This window comes from Oryx dammah, unplaced genomic scaffold (assembly GCF_014754425.2).
Source record: "Oryx dammah isolate SB20612 unplaced genomic scaffold, SCBI_Odam_1.1 HiC_scaffold_20, whole genome shotgun sequence".
NCBI classification, from domain to species: domain Eukaryota; kingdom Metazoa; phylum Chordata; class Mammalia; order Artiodactyla; family Bovidae; genus Oryx; species Oryx dammah.
Window position 1 is genome coordinate 57,645,418 of NW_024070204.1, and position 13,060 is coordinate 57,658,477.

General features: G+C 37.8%; 1 protein-coding gene across 9 annotated transcripts in view; it reads left to right on the forward strand.

Moving 5' to 3' along the window:
• Nucleotides 1–13,060, forward strand: part of ERBIN (erbb2 interacting protein) — a 126,579-nt gene that overhangs the window by 32,512 nt on the left and 81,007 nt on the right. For all 9 annotated transcript variants that reach the window (XM_040262622.1, XM_040262624.1, XM_040262630.1 and 6 more), the window contains exon 2: nt 11,845–11,892. The gene's annotated coding sequence lies outside the window, so the exon portion shown is untranslated. The remainder of the gene's footprint in view (nt 1–11,844; nt 11,893–13,060) is intronic.

Consider the following 13,060-nt stretch of genomic DNA (forward strand, 5'->3'; position numbering starts at 1 on the left):
AAAAAAGCAAAGACATTACTTTGTCAACAAAGGTCCGTCTAGTCAAGGCTGTGGTTTTTCCAGTGGCCATGTATGGATGTGAGAGTTGGACTATGAAGAAAGCTGAGTGCCAAAGAATTGATGCTTTTGAACTGTGGTGTTGGAGAAGACTCTTGAGAATCCCTTGGACTACAAGGAGATCCAACCAGTCCATCCTAAAGGAGATCAGTCCTGGGTGTTCATTGGAAGGACTGATGCTGAAGCTGAAACTCCAATAGTTTGGCCAGCTCATGCGAAGAGTTGACTCATTTGAAAAGACCCTGATGCTGGGAAAGATTGAGGGCAGGAGGAGAATGGGACGACAGAGGATGAGATTGGTTGGATGGCATCACCGACTCAACGGACATGGGTTTGGATGGACTCTGGGAGATGGTGATGGACAGGGAGGCCTGGCGTGCTGTGGTTCATGGGGTTGCAAACGGTTGTACATGACTAAGGAACTGAACTGAACTGAACTGAGGCCATTAATGACCTAGGAAGAACAGTTTCCATTGAAGTGATGGGGTACAAAAGTGTGATTCGAGTGAGTTTGAGAAAAGTTGATGAAATAATTGGTTAGAGTGTATATAAACAACTTGTTTGGAATTTTGTCGTGAAGGAGAGCAGAGAAATGGGTTGATAACTGGAGGGATATCTTCAGAAGAGATCCTTTTTAAGATGAGAGGGAAAATACACCTACTCAGTGTCTCCTATTGCTATGTGTGGTCAAAATCAGTTGATTCTTAGGATATGTCAGAGAATTAACACTCTTTGGTTTATTTGATCATCTTGTTCTGTACCCGTCAGGGCTTACAAATCATGTGTAATGAGTTTGCAAAGGAAAAGAAATTGTTATAAGTCATTAGCAGAATCTAAGAAGATTGGGATTTACTCTGGCATAGAGATGAATACCAGGAAGTAAAGAGAAATAAGGGAATACGTACAAGGAAGTTAGTCCTGCCACAGGTTTGTGTTTGGGAATAGTTTAGAATCTGGTCAAGGCTATATGAGAAAGTATTTCTAGGTTTGAAATAATGCCAAAATTTAATTTATCACATTAAGTGCAACATCACTATGAATATGTTTGTGGTGCATATTTCTACAGTGTCTCTGTGCACAGCTTTTATTGACCTGTTGTTGAAAGAACCAACTGTGTGTTATAAAAAGTTGAGATTTACTCACAAACCTTCAGTATTCCTTTTTTTGGCACAGTTTTCACCTTCTCTAAGTTTGGTTCTGAGCCATACTAAAACCTCCCTCTACTTCCTCCTTCTGATTTTAGAATGATCTGATGTTAGGTTTTCAGAGTTAAATAAATCAATTCTGTCTGGGATGTTTGCATTTGTAGTCTTATTTCTAATTGTGGAACGAAGACCTTTCTGTAAGAATAATTAGGCCCTCTTTTTGTTTTGTAAATTGTAATTCCTTCTAAACTGAGATAGAGGAGAATTTTGAAGATTTTTCTTCTACCTTTACCAAATTTGTTTCACAAAAGGGTGAAACAGACTGAATCTCTTCCATGGGAGTGTCTTACCTATAAGCAGAACTATTTTATCTACACTGGCCATCTCCTTTCCTGCTTCTAGTTAGCATGTTGTTGTTCAGTCTGTCATGCGAGTTAGCATATACTACTACTACTAAGTCACTTCAGTCGAGTCCAACTCTCAGCGACCCCATGGACTGCAGCCTACCAGGCTCCTCCATCCATGGGAGTTTCCAGGCAAAAGTACTGGAGTGGGGTGCCATTGCCTTCTCTGCATATGGGAGCACACAAAAACTTTCTGGTCCCCTGGTAAGAATAAGAAAAACCTGTAAAGAGTAAAAATTGCATTAAAAAAAATTAGAGGTAGCAAAAAATCAGTGGAATCAAGGAAGCCTTGGTGAACTGATTTCCAGAGATAGGTGAACTTCTCATCGGTGGTCAAGAGTGTGGCAGTTTCCCAGCCTGGTTTCAGTATAGGATGAAGCACGACATGCCGTAAATGGAAAGACTGAAGTGCTGAGATAAATCATCCAATCTTCAAGAGACACTGTGGGCTTTTGGGAAAGGGTGGGTATCTGACAAAGCCCCAAAGCAAAATTAAATCATTAAGCCTGATAATTTTATCTACCTTGAATTTTGCCATAAAGAGGAGTACAGGAGGGGTTGAAAAACCTAAAGAAATGTGTAGATCTGCAAATTCTAATGGTTCTTGAATTATGGGACACTGCTGGAGTTGAATCTAAAGGTAAACCAAACCCAAAATATATAGAACTATAGCCCAATTTCTTCCTATCTCAGATATTGACAAGATCAAAAAGATATGACTGGTTGAGGATGAGAAGTCGGGAATTGAATTGATCACAGAAAAATTCACTCTGATTGAAGGCAGGAGAAGGGGACTATAGAGGATGAGATGGTTGGATGGCATCACCGACTCAATGGACATGATTTTGAGTAAGCTTTGGGAGTTGGTGATGGACAGGGAAGCCTGGTGTGCTGCAGTCCATGGGGTTGCAAAGAATCGGACGTGACTGAGCGACTGAAGCTGCAGTCTGAAAGCTGCAGAACTGAAAGCTGCAGCCAGTTTCAGCTCAAATTGAATCTGCTAGAAATCTGAATTATCCCGTGACTCATTCTAACTAGGGGTTTCCCATGTAGCTCAATGGTAAAGAATCTGCCTGCCAATATAGGAGACACAAGAATAGGAAATGGCAACGCACTCTAGCATTCTTGCCTGGAAAATTCCATGGGCAGAGGAGCGTGGCGAGCTGCAGTCCATGGGGTTGCAAAGAGTCTGACGTGATTGAGCGACTGATTGAGCATGCATGCATGCATCCTAACTGAGAGAAGAGCATAGATTCTCTGAGAAGTAAATAAAACTTGACAGAACAGTTTTCCACTCATTTCTCAACCATCATTTTATGAAAAGGATCATGAATACTATGAAAAATTATGAAACATAAAAAGAAATAGGAAAATATGATTATATAATTAAGAGAAAACAGTTAACAGACTTCTTAGATGACCCAGAGTCAGGAGTCAGTGAGTCAGGAGACAGTGATTTTAAAGCAGGATAACATGTGAGGGATTGAGTATTTCAGGAGAGTGATGGGAACTTTGAAAAAATACCAAATGCAAATTCTAGAACTAAAAAATGCAGTATCTTTAAAAACACTGCTCAAATGGACTTGATAGCAAATCTGTTATAAGAAATAGACTGTAAGAAATGGTGAATGTGTGAATAAATACAGAAGTCTGTTTTCTGGTCTTCAAATATATATAAATGACTGTGAATATGTGCGTGTGTGTGTGTGCATGCATGTGTGCACACTCTGGTGTTTCCAACTCTTTGAGACCCCATAGCCTGACAGATTTATCTGACATGAAATTTTCCAGGCAGCAATACAGGAGTCGGTTGCCATTTCCTACTCTCTGTCTCCTGTGTTGGCAGGCACATTCTTTACCTCTGCACCACCTGGGAAGCCCTGGGATTTATAATACATAGAAGTAAAATTTATGACCATAGCGTGAAATACGAGAGTATAAACAAATAAATTATACTTTTTCATTTGTTATATATAAAATCACATATGTAATTAGAATAGTATAATATTATTTGAAGGTGGACTATGATGAATTAAGAATATGTGCTGTACATTCGTAGAGCAGCCAAAATACATGTGTTGTGTGTGTATGACTTAAAAGTCCACACAGTGAGATTATATAGGAAAATAACTATAATTGGAGGCAGGAAAACAGGAACAAAGAACAAGTTAAAAATAAATGGTAATGCAATAAACTTAAATTATACAAGTAATTATATTAAATACAAATGGTCTAAGCCAAGCATCGAAACATAGAAATTGTCAGGTTGGATAAAATAGCAAGAACCAACTATATGCTTTGTACAAATGGGCAATTTAAAGACAAATTTGGTTAAAAGCAATAGTGGGAAAAGGTATGCTAACACTTAACAAAAGAAAGTTGTTATAGCAAAATATACTTCAAAACAAGGACTATTAGTGGAGTAAAAGGATATTTTATAATGATAAAAGGATCCATTTATCAAGAAGATATAAGAACCCTAAATGTATATTTATAAGATATTCAGAATACATGAAATAAAATTTGATAGAAATAAAAGGAGAAATAGATATTTATACTTAGAGATTTCAGCACTTTTTGGTAATTAGTAGAAAAAGAATACCATAAATTAGGAAGGGTATGGAAGATTTGAACACCACTGTCAATCAGTTTCACTTGACTTTTTTTGAACACTAAGCCCAAGAGATGCAGAATGTGACATTTAAATATACATGAAAAACCAAGGTAGATCTCATGTGAGGGTATCAAAACTTTAACATACTGTGGAAGACTTGAAATTATAATATTTCCTTTGACTACAGTGAAATTAAGTTAGAAATCAGTAACAAATGAGAGTTCAGTTCAGTTGCTCAGTTGTGTCCGACTCTTTGTGACCCCCATGGATAGCAGTATGCCAGGCCTCCCTGTCCATCACCAACTCCTGGAGGTTACTCAAACTCATGTCCATCGAGTCGGTGATGCCATCCAACCATCTCATCGCCTGTCGTCCCCTTCTCACGGCTTCAGTCTTTCTTTCAGGGTCTTCTCCAAGGAGTCAGTTCTTTGCATCAGGTGGCCAAAGTATTGGCATTTTCAGCTTCACCATCAGTCCTTCCAAAGAATATTCAGGACTGATTTCCTTTAGGATTGACTGGTTTGATCTCCTTGCTGTCCAAGGGACTCTCAGGAGTCTTCTCCAACAGCACAGTTCAAAACCATCAATTCTTTGGCACTCAGCTTTCTTTTTCTTTATAGTCCAGCTCTCACATCCATATATGACTACTGGAAAAACCATAGCTTTGAGTTGACGGACCTTTGTTGGCAAAGCAATATCTCTGCTTTTTAATAGTCTGTCTAGGTTGGTCATAGCTTTTCTTCCAAGGAGCAAGAGTCTCTTAATTTCATGGCTGCAGTCACCATCTGTGTTGATTTGGGAGCCCCCCAAAACTGTCTCTCATTTTTTCCATTGTTTCCCCATCTATTTGCTGTGAAGTGATGGAATTAGGAGATCCCTGAATGGTGGTGTTTTTTATTGTTTTTAGCCGTACCATGAAGCTTGCGGGATCTTAGTTTTCCGGCCAAGGGTTGAACCCCAGGCACTTGGTAGTGTGAGCTCAGAGTCCTAACCACTGAACTGTCAGAGAATTCCCAATCTGAATGTTTTAAAATTAAGGTGATTCTGAATAACTCAGGGTTTAAAGAATAAATCATATGGAAATGAACATTTTAAACAAATGGAAAGACAACATATCAAAATTTATGAAGTGAACTTCAGAATTTATAACTTTAAATCTTGAAGAAGAAAATATTAGAATCAACTACTTAATAAGTTTTAGCCTAAGAGAAAAAGACAAATTCAAAACAAATAAAAAGGCAGAAAATATAGAGAAAACTGAAATGAGCGAAATGTAAAATATCCCATGTAAATGAACAAGTTGTAAAATTTTCTCATTGGAAAAAAATCAGTATAATTGGTAAACTTAACATTTAGAGCAATTTATATAACTTTTGAACTTGTGAATCAGCATGTGGTCTTTTATCCCTGGCTTCTTTATGGCGTCATGTCCTCAGAGCTGCATTCAAAGAAGGTAAAAGCAGTAGTAGTAAATCTTGAGGCAGAGGCACTGTTGTTTTTTAATTTCTGCCACATTGAGTTGGTATAAGCAAGTCGTTGTTGTTTAGTCACCAAGTCATTTCTAATTCTCTTGTGACCCCATGGGGCTGTAGCCTGCCAGGCTCCTCTGTCCATGGGATTTCCCAGGCAGGAATACTGGAATGGGTTGCCATTTCCTCCAGTCAGCCCAGTTTCAAGGAGTGGGGAAGTAGACTCTGGATCTCTTAATCTTGGTGGTGAAAGACATTGTGGCCATGTTTCTTAATTCATAGTGGTTACATCTCAGGTCAAGGGGCTGGGATTTTACCCTGTTTACAAGCTACTGTGTTAACTTGCTGGAAAACACAAACCAGAGACAAAGAAAGGGTTTATTACTCCCTGGAAAGCAAGCAGCCACCAGGGCAGTACTTGTGTTGGTTACTTGAGCCTGAATCTTCATAGGGCTTCACAGTGAGGGTCGGATGGGACCTGCACAGGTAGTAATGTGCACTGCAGAAGGGGAACCACTCATGACCTGTCCTCTCCTCAGAAGAGTGAGAGATAGAAACCTTATCTTTACTCTGGAATTTAAACAAATCTTCTCTGGCGGCAGCAGATGAGATGATTAGATAGCATCACCAACTCAATAGACAAGAATTTGGGCAAACTCCAGGAGATAGTGAAGGACAGGGAAGGTGTGCTGGCGTGCTTGCAGTCCATGGTGTCACAAAGGGTTGGACATGATTTAACGACTAAACAATGAACCACGATCTCTGGAGAGAAGACACTGAACCGTCTCAGTGTTACTAAGTGTTATTATCTGGAATGTATCCTTATATAAACATCTTAAATTGGCTGTAAATGACATTGCTCAGAGAACCCAGGCTATGCAGAAATGTGAGATGCTCATGGAGAATTATTTTCTTATATAGTATATCTTCTTGCACAATAATATGCATTCTTCCCACATACAAAATCTTTTCACTCTTCTCACTAGAGTGTCATGTCAGACTTAAGTCCAATATCTTAATTATCTAGCTGAGGTCCAAGTACAGATAAGGCTCTGCTATGCCATTTTGTAATTAGAGAAATGCAAAACAAAAATACAGTGAGTATACAGTATACTAACACATATATATGGAATTTAGAAAGATGGCAATGATGACCCTGTATGCAGGACAGCAAAAAAGACACAGATGTGTACAGCGGACTTTTGGACTCAGAGGGAGAGGGAGAGGGTGAGATGATTTGGGAGAATGGCATTGAAACGTATAATAGCATGTAAAAAATATATATTTTTTTTTTACTAAAGGAAAAAAAAAAAGACTTCCCCAACACCACAGTTCAAAACTGTTATATTTTATAAACTGTATAAAACTGCTATATTTTATAGGGCAAACTGTATAAAACTGTTATATTTTATAGAGTAAACATAAAGTTGAAATATTATGAGTTTCTTTTTCTGTAATCATTTAAAATGCCTAACTTTAATTATTATAACCTGGTAACAAAATTGGTCTCTAGAAATAAATCAATCGATTGCCATATCCACAGTCACCAAATTTAACCCCCCCCCCCAAAAAATACAGTGAGATACTGATCTGCACCTACTACATAGGTTAAGATTAAGAAAGTCTAAGAATATCAAGTGTTGGTGAGGATTTAATTGGAACTCTGGGAGTCGTAAGTGATAAAACTACTTTGTAAAATGATTTGTTTATTTTTTAAGAATAAAATTAAACATGCTTATAGACTCAGTTCAGTTCACTCAGTTGTGTCCCACTCTTTACAACCCCATTGACTGTAGCATGCCAGGCCTCCCTGTCCATCACCAACTCCTGGAGCTTGCTCAAACTCAAGTCCATCGAGTCGGTGATGCCATCCAACCATCTCATCCTCTGTCATCCTCTTCTCCTCCTGCCTTCAATCTTTGCCAGCATCAGGGTCTTTTCCAGACTCAGTTCTTTGCATCAGGTGGCCAAAATATTGGAACTTCAGCTTCAGCGTCAGTCCTTCCAATGAATATTCAGTGTTGATTTCCTTTAGGATTGACTGGTTTGATCTCCTTGCAGTCCAAGGGATTCTCAAGAGTCTTCTCCAACACCACAGTTCAAAAGCATCAATTCTTTGGTGCTTAGCTTTCTTTATGAACTGTGATCTAGCAGTTTCACTACCCTTTATTTACCTGCAAGAACTGAAGCCTACATTTTCATAATACTTGTACACAAATGTCATAGCACTCTTATCTAGGACAGGCTGTCTTGATGAGGGTATTGACTGGAAAGTGGCACATGGGAATTTTCTTGGGTGAAGGAAAGATTTTATATCTTGATTTGCTGTTGGTTATATGGATGTATGCATTTGCCAAACTATACTCTAAAGGTCTATTTTATTATGTAAATTATGTAAAAACATAAAAGTGGAAATTTCTGCAAATTTGGGCATACCTTATAACTTCAATATGTATGTCAACTGCTTTGTTCCACATTAAGATTTTTTTAACATATATATGCTAACCATTGTTTGATACAAAAGTTTATTTGGTTAATGTTGCTGGCAAGACAAAACTTTCTACTCAGCATTCAGAAAATAAGATCATGCCATCTGGTCCCATCACGTCCTGGGAAATAGATGGGAAAACAGTGGAAACAGTGTCAGACTTTATTTTGGGGGGCTCCAAAATCACTGCAGACAGCCATGAAATTAAAAGATGCTTACTCCTTGGAAGGAAAGTTATGACCAACCTAGATAGCATGTTAAAAAGCAAAGACATTAGTTTGCCAACAAAGGCCCGTCTAGTCAAGGCTGTGGTTTTTCCATTGGTCGTCATGTATGGATGTGAGAGTTGGACTGTGAAGAAAGCTGAGTGCCGAAGAATTGATGCTTTTGAACTGTGGTGTTGGAGAAGATTCTTGAGAGTCCCTTGGACTGCAAGGAGCTGCAACCAGTCCATCCTAAAGGAGATCAGTCCTGGGTGTTCATTGGAAGGACTGATGCTGAAGCTGAAACTCCAGTATTTTGGCCACCTCATGCGAAGAGTTGACTCCCTCCCTGATGCTGGGAGGGATTGGGGACAGGAGGAGAAGGGGACGACAGAGGATGAGATGGCTGGATGGCATCACCGACTCGATGGACATGAGTTTGAGTACACTCTGGGAGTTGGTGATGGACAGGGAGGCCTGGCGTGCTGTGATTCATGGGGTTCCAAAGAGTCAGACGTGACTGAGTGAACTGAACTGAACTGAGCAGGGGTCAGACAGCAATGCTGACCTTGAGAGTGTGACATGTAGCTATTTTAGCAGCCTTCTTTCCTCATCTCTTGCTATATGTGTTGTAAGACATAGTGCATTTTATACATACAGTTGTTTTCGTCCTTCAGGATCAAGTGCCCTTTACAGCATTTTTTTTTTCATTATATAAGTTTCTTACCTTTTTATTCTTATTCTTTTACATATAACTATTTTCATTGTTTACTAGCATGTACTTACAGGTAATGGGTTAATAATGTCCATAAAGTTCCTCAGAACTAAGCACAGATTGTATCAAATACAGATTAGCAAGTATGATAGCCATGATTAAACTGAAATCTTTCAGAACAACTAAATACCATCTAATAGCTACGGGCATGCTTGAGGAGCCTTTGTTGTGCATTTTAACTTCTGAACTCTTATTTAAAAAGATCATTCCAACATAAGATTTCTCTTAAATCTAGCCAAGTATAACGTGTGATCTCTTCAGATCCATAGGGAAGTATACACACTATATTTTTAAAAACTTTTATAGTGATTTCACTTTTCAGTTACAAATATTTCCCAAATGAGAGTTTATCAAAAAAGAATGGGAAGGGGAAAAGATGGTAATTTGAGTATAGATGACTGTGGATTATTGTTGAAACTGTTAGAAAAAAAAATCATATCAGCATTTTCTTTATGATAAAGAATCTTGAGTTATTGCTAATCTTCTAAATCAGTATCTGTAAGGGGAAGCTACAGTAATCTGTAGTTTTGAAAAATAACCCTAAGCTGTACCGTGGCACCCAAGGTTTCTTTTGGGTCCACAAGCAACTTTTTTCTTTTAACTGGCTGGAAACTTTGTTGGGGTGGTCTATGAATGGTTTTCCAAATCTGTTGATAAAAGTCTATCTTTCTCCCTGCACATCCACTGCTGTGAGTCTTGACTCACCATCTAGTCTCACTCCTCCTGTATTTTTCCAGTGTCCTTTATAGCTGAACTTCCTGGGTTGTCTGTATTTGCTATGATGTTATCCTTCTTCTATTTCTTGAATCCCCTACAAACAGCATTTTGTCTCTATTACTCCTCAGTAAGATAATCAGTGACCTTTACCTTATTAAACAGTGGCAGTTAAGGTTCTTATTAACACAGTTGACAACTTCCTCCTTGAAATAATTTTTTCCATTTAGCTTTTAGAATATCATACTTTGGGCGAATGAGAGGTGCTTTCTCTTGACTCACTGCCTCTCTTCAGTGTCCTTTGCTGGTTCTCTTCTCTTTTTTATGACCTCTATTTTTATAGTATCTCAGGGCTCGACCATTGAATTTGTTTTCTTCGTTCATTCCTTTCTTTTTGAACCTGTACTCTTCTGTCCACATTGATAATCTTGATTCTTCCATGTAATTTCATCACTTTGTTTATTTTTAAATATTTATTTATTTATTTGGCTGTGTCAGGACTTAGTTGTGGCACTCAGGATCTGTGGGCTCCAGAGCATGTGTGCTTAGTTGCTCAGTGGCATGTGGGATCTTAGTTCCCTGACCAGGGATTGAATCTGTGTCCCCTGCATTGAAAGGCAGATTGTTAACCATTGGACCACCAAGGAAGTCCCTGATTTCATTACTTTAAATATCTCTAAACAGATAACTTCCAAACTTACAGTCTCAGTTTGGATTTCTTTCTACATCTCTGAATACTCATGCAACTGTCTACATAGGATCCCACTAGGACAGCTTTCAGGTATTTCAAACTAAAGTCTCTAAACACAAACTTTTCTTCTCTCTAACCTCCTTCTGTAGCCATATTCCATCAGTTCATTGTCAGTTCCATTTTATCAGACTACCATGTATGTGGGAGTATGTTGAGTGACAAACTAAGTGGCTGTCTTTGCTTGATAGACACAGAAGGTATTTTTTGTGGTATGTGCTATGTGTAGAATTTGTAGAGAAAGTTAACTCAGCAGTCCTAAACAATTTTTTATAAAGACAAATAGTCTAATACATTTAGAGTGACCCTTTGAAATTCTGAAACATGTATTTATTAATATCACTGAGCTATTAAGAAAAAGATTATTCATGATGTATGTACTTTTAATTAATGCTGCAGTTTTGGGTTTGGGGTGTCCTATTTTGGAATGTTTTGGTTTCAGGTACAGAAAACCTAGCAGTGGTTTAAGCAAATAGAGGATTTGGTTTTCTTATACATCAAGAAATCCAGATATTTCTGTGGTTAGCATTGGCTCAGCTACTCAGCAGTGCTGTTAAGAGACCCCAGCTTGCTCTGTCTTTCTATTTTATCAGCCTTATTGGTAGGCTTTTAATCCTCATGTTTGTTGATTCATAGTCATCATGTTCACACCTGTCCCTAGATAAGGAAACATGTTTTTCCAGAATCCACTACCATTCTACCCCCAAAGTAGACTTCTAAGTATGTGTCATTGAGCTTAACTGTGTCATCTGTCACCTGTCCACCCTTCTTGGAAAGCTAAAAGTGGGTATTTAGCTAGGTCTATTATCACCTTGAATAAAAGAAACTTCTGAAAAGAGAGTAAAGACTGATAAGCAGCTAACAGTGTTTGCCACAAAGAACCATCAAGAACTACTAAATTTTAAATATAATTGGTGATTAGAGTTTGTTTGGGAAAACTTTTATTGTTTCTCAATAAGCTCAAATAAATGGGATTTTAATGGTAGATAGAGTGGTATCTGTTACTTAATATAGGTGAGGGCTCTCAATAGTCTACACATGTGTTATGAACAATAAATCCAGTGACTATTGAGAAATTAGCGATTTTGTGTGTCTGAGTTTATGTGACTGAATTATAGAGGATTTTAATTTAGATTTTGAGATAAATAAGAAATTGGAAGAGATGTTCCTTAAAGTCATAGAGATTATTTTTATTGTTAATTTTGTTTCTTTTTTTGTTTTTCATAGAATGTTGGCTCAATTAAGAAACATCAGGGAGATAAATTCAACCCAGTGGTAAGTAGTTTTAATTTCTTTTGTTAGAAAGTGTTTCCATTATTATTATGCCTTTTATTTGGTTGGCACCTCTTCCTCCACTGTTTTTCTATCTGCCGTTCTAAGCCTGATTTATAAAGTGGCTCTTAAATCACAACACTAAAATTTTAATGAACAGTCCCCATGTGGATCACTTCCTGTTCAGATCAGGTCAGTCTTTCTCCCTGTGCTTTACTTCCTTGCAGTATTGTGTAAGGGAGGATCTCTTTGGATTTGTTACTCATTTCTCTCTCTTGTGGTGCCTTCCTCCTCTGACCTCATTAAGGTCCCCCTCCTTTCTTATCAATCAGCAGTTTTAGTCTGCTAAATTAGGATCCATTTTTTTATTTGTTCAAGGACCACTGAATTTATTCAGAGATCTCAGTTGTTCTTTTCACTGCCTCTGTCCACAGGAAGTTCTGTTTTGTTTTTTTTTAATTCTGAAAGTTTTCATTTGAGATATAAACTCTTTGCAGTTTCCTAGAGCTAAGTATCTAAGTTTTTTTTCTGAATTCACATTCTTTTCTGAGAAGTTCTGCAGTATGATTAGGACTACAGAAACGTCTTAGAGGTCATTTTACTTCCATTAGCAATTATTCTGCCCTATAAATTGCCTTCTACCTCAAGTGCCCGGCACATATGATTTAAATAATATACTAAAATAAACATACTCTTCTTTTTTTCTAACCACTCTGTGTAGCACATGAGATCTAAATTTCCAGACCAGGGATTGAACCCAGGCTCTCTTTATTAGGAGTGTGGAGTCTTAAGCACTGGACCACCAGGGAAATCCCCATACCCTTAAATCATTGTATTTGGTAATAGCGTGTCATGTCCATTATTCTCAGCTGGGAGTTATGCTTTCAAATCCATTATGATTTCCGGAAAATGGATTTTTTTTAGGCCATATTTTGTAAATTATTGAATACTATCATATATAAATATAAGCATATTGTAGTTATAATATGAACCAGAGTAATAGTTTGAAGTATTATATTAGTGCTGTCTCTGCAGTAATAGAAATGTTCCTTATCTTTGCTTACTCAGTATGGTATCCATTAGCCACCTGTGAGTACTGAGTGTTTACAATATAGTCAATGAGACTGAGAAACTAGATTTAAAATTTCGTTTGATTTAATTCAAATTTTCA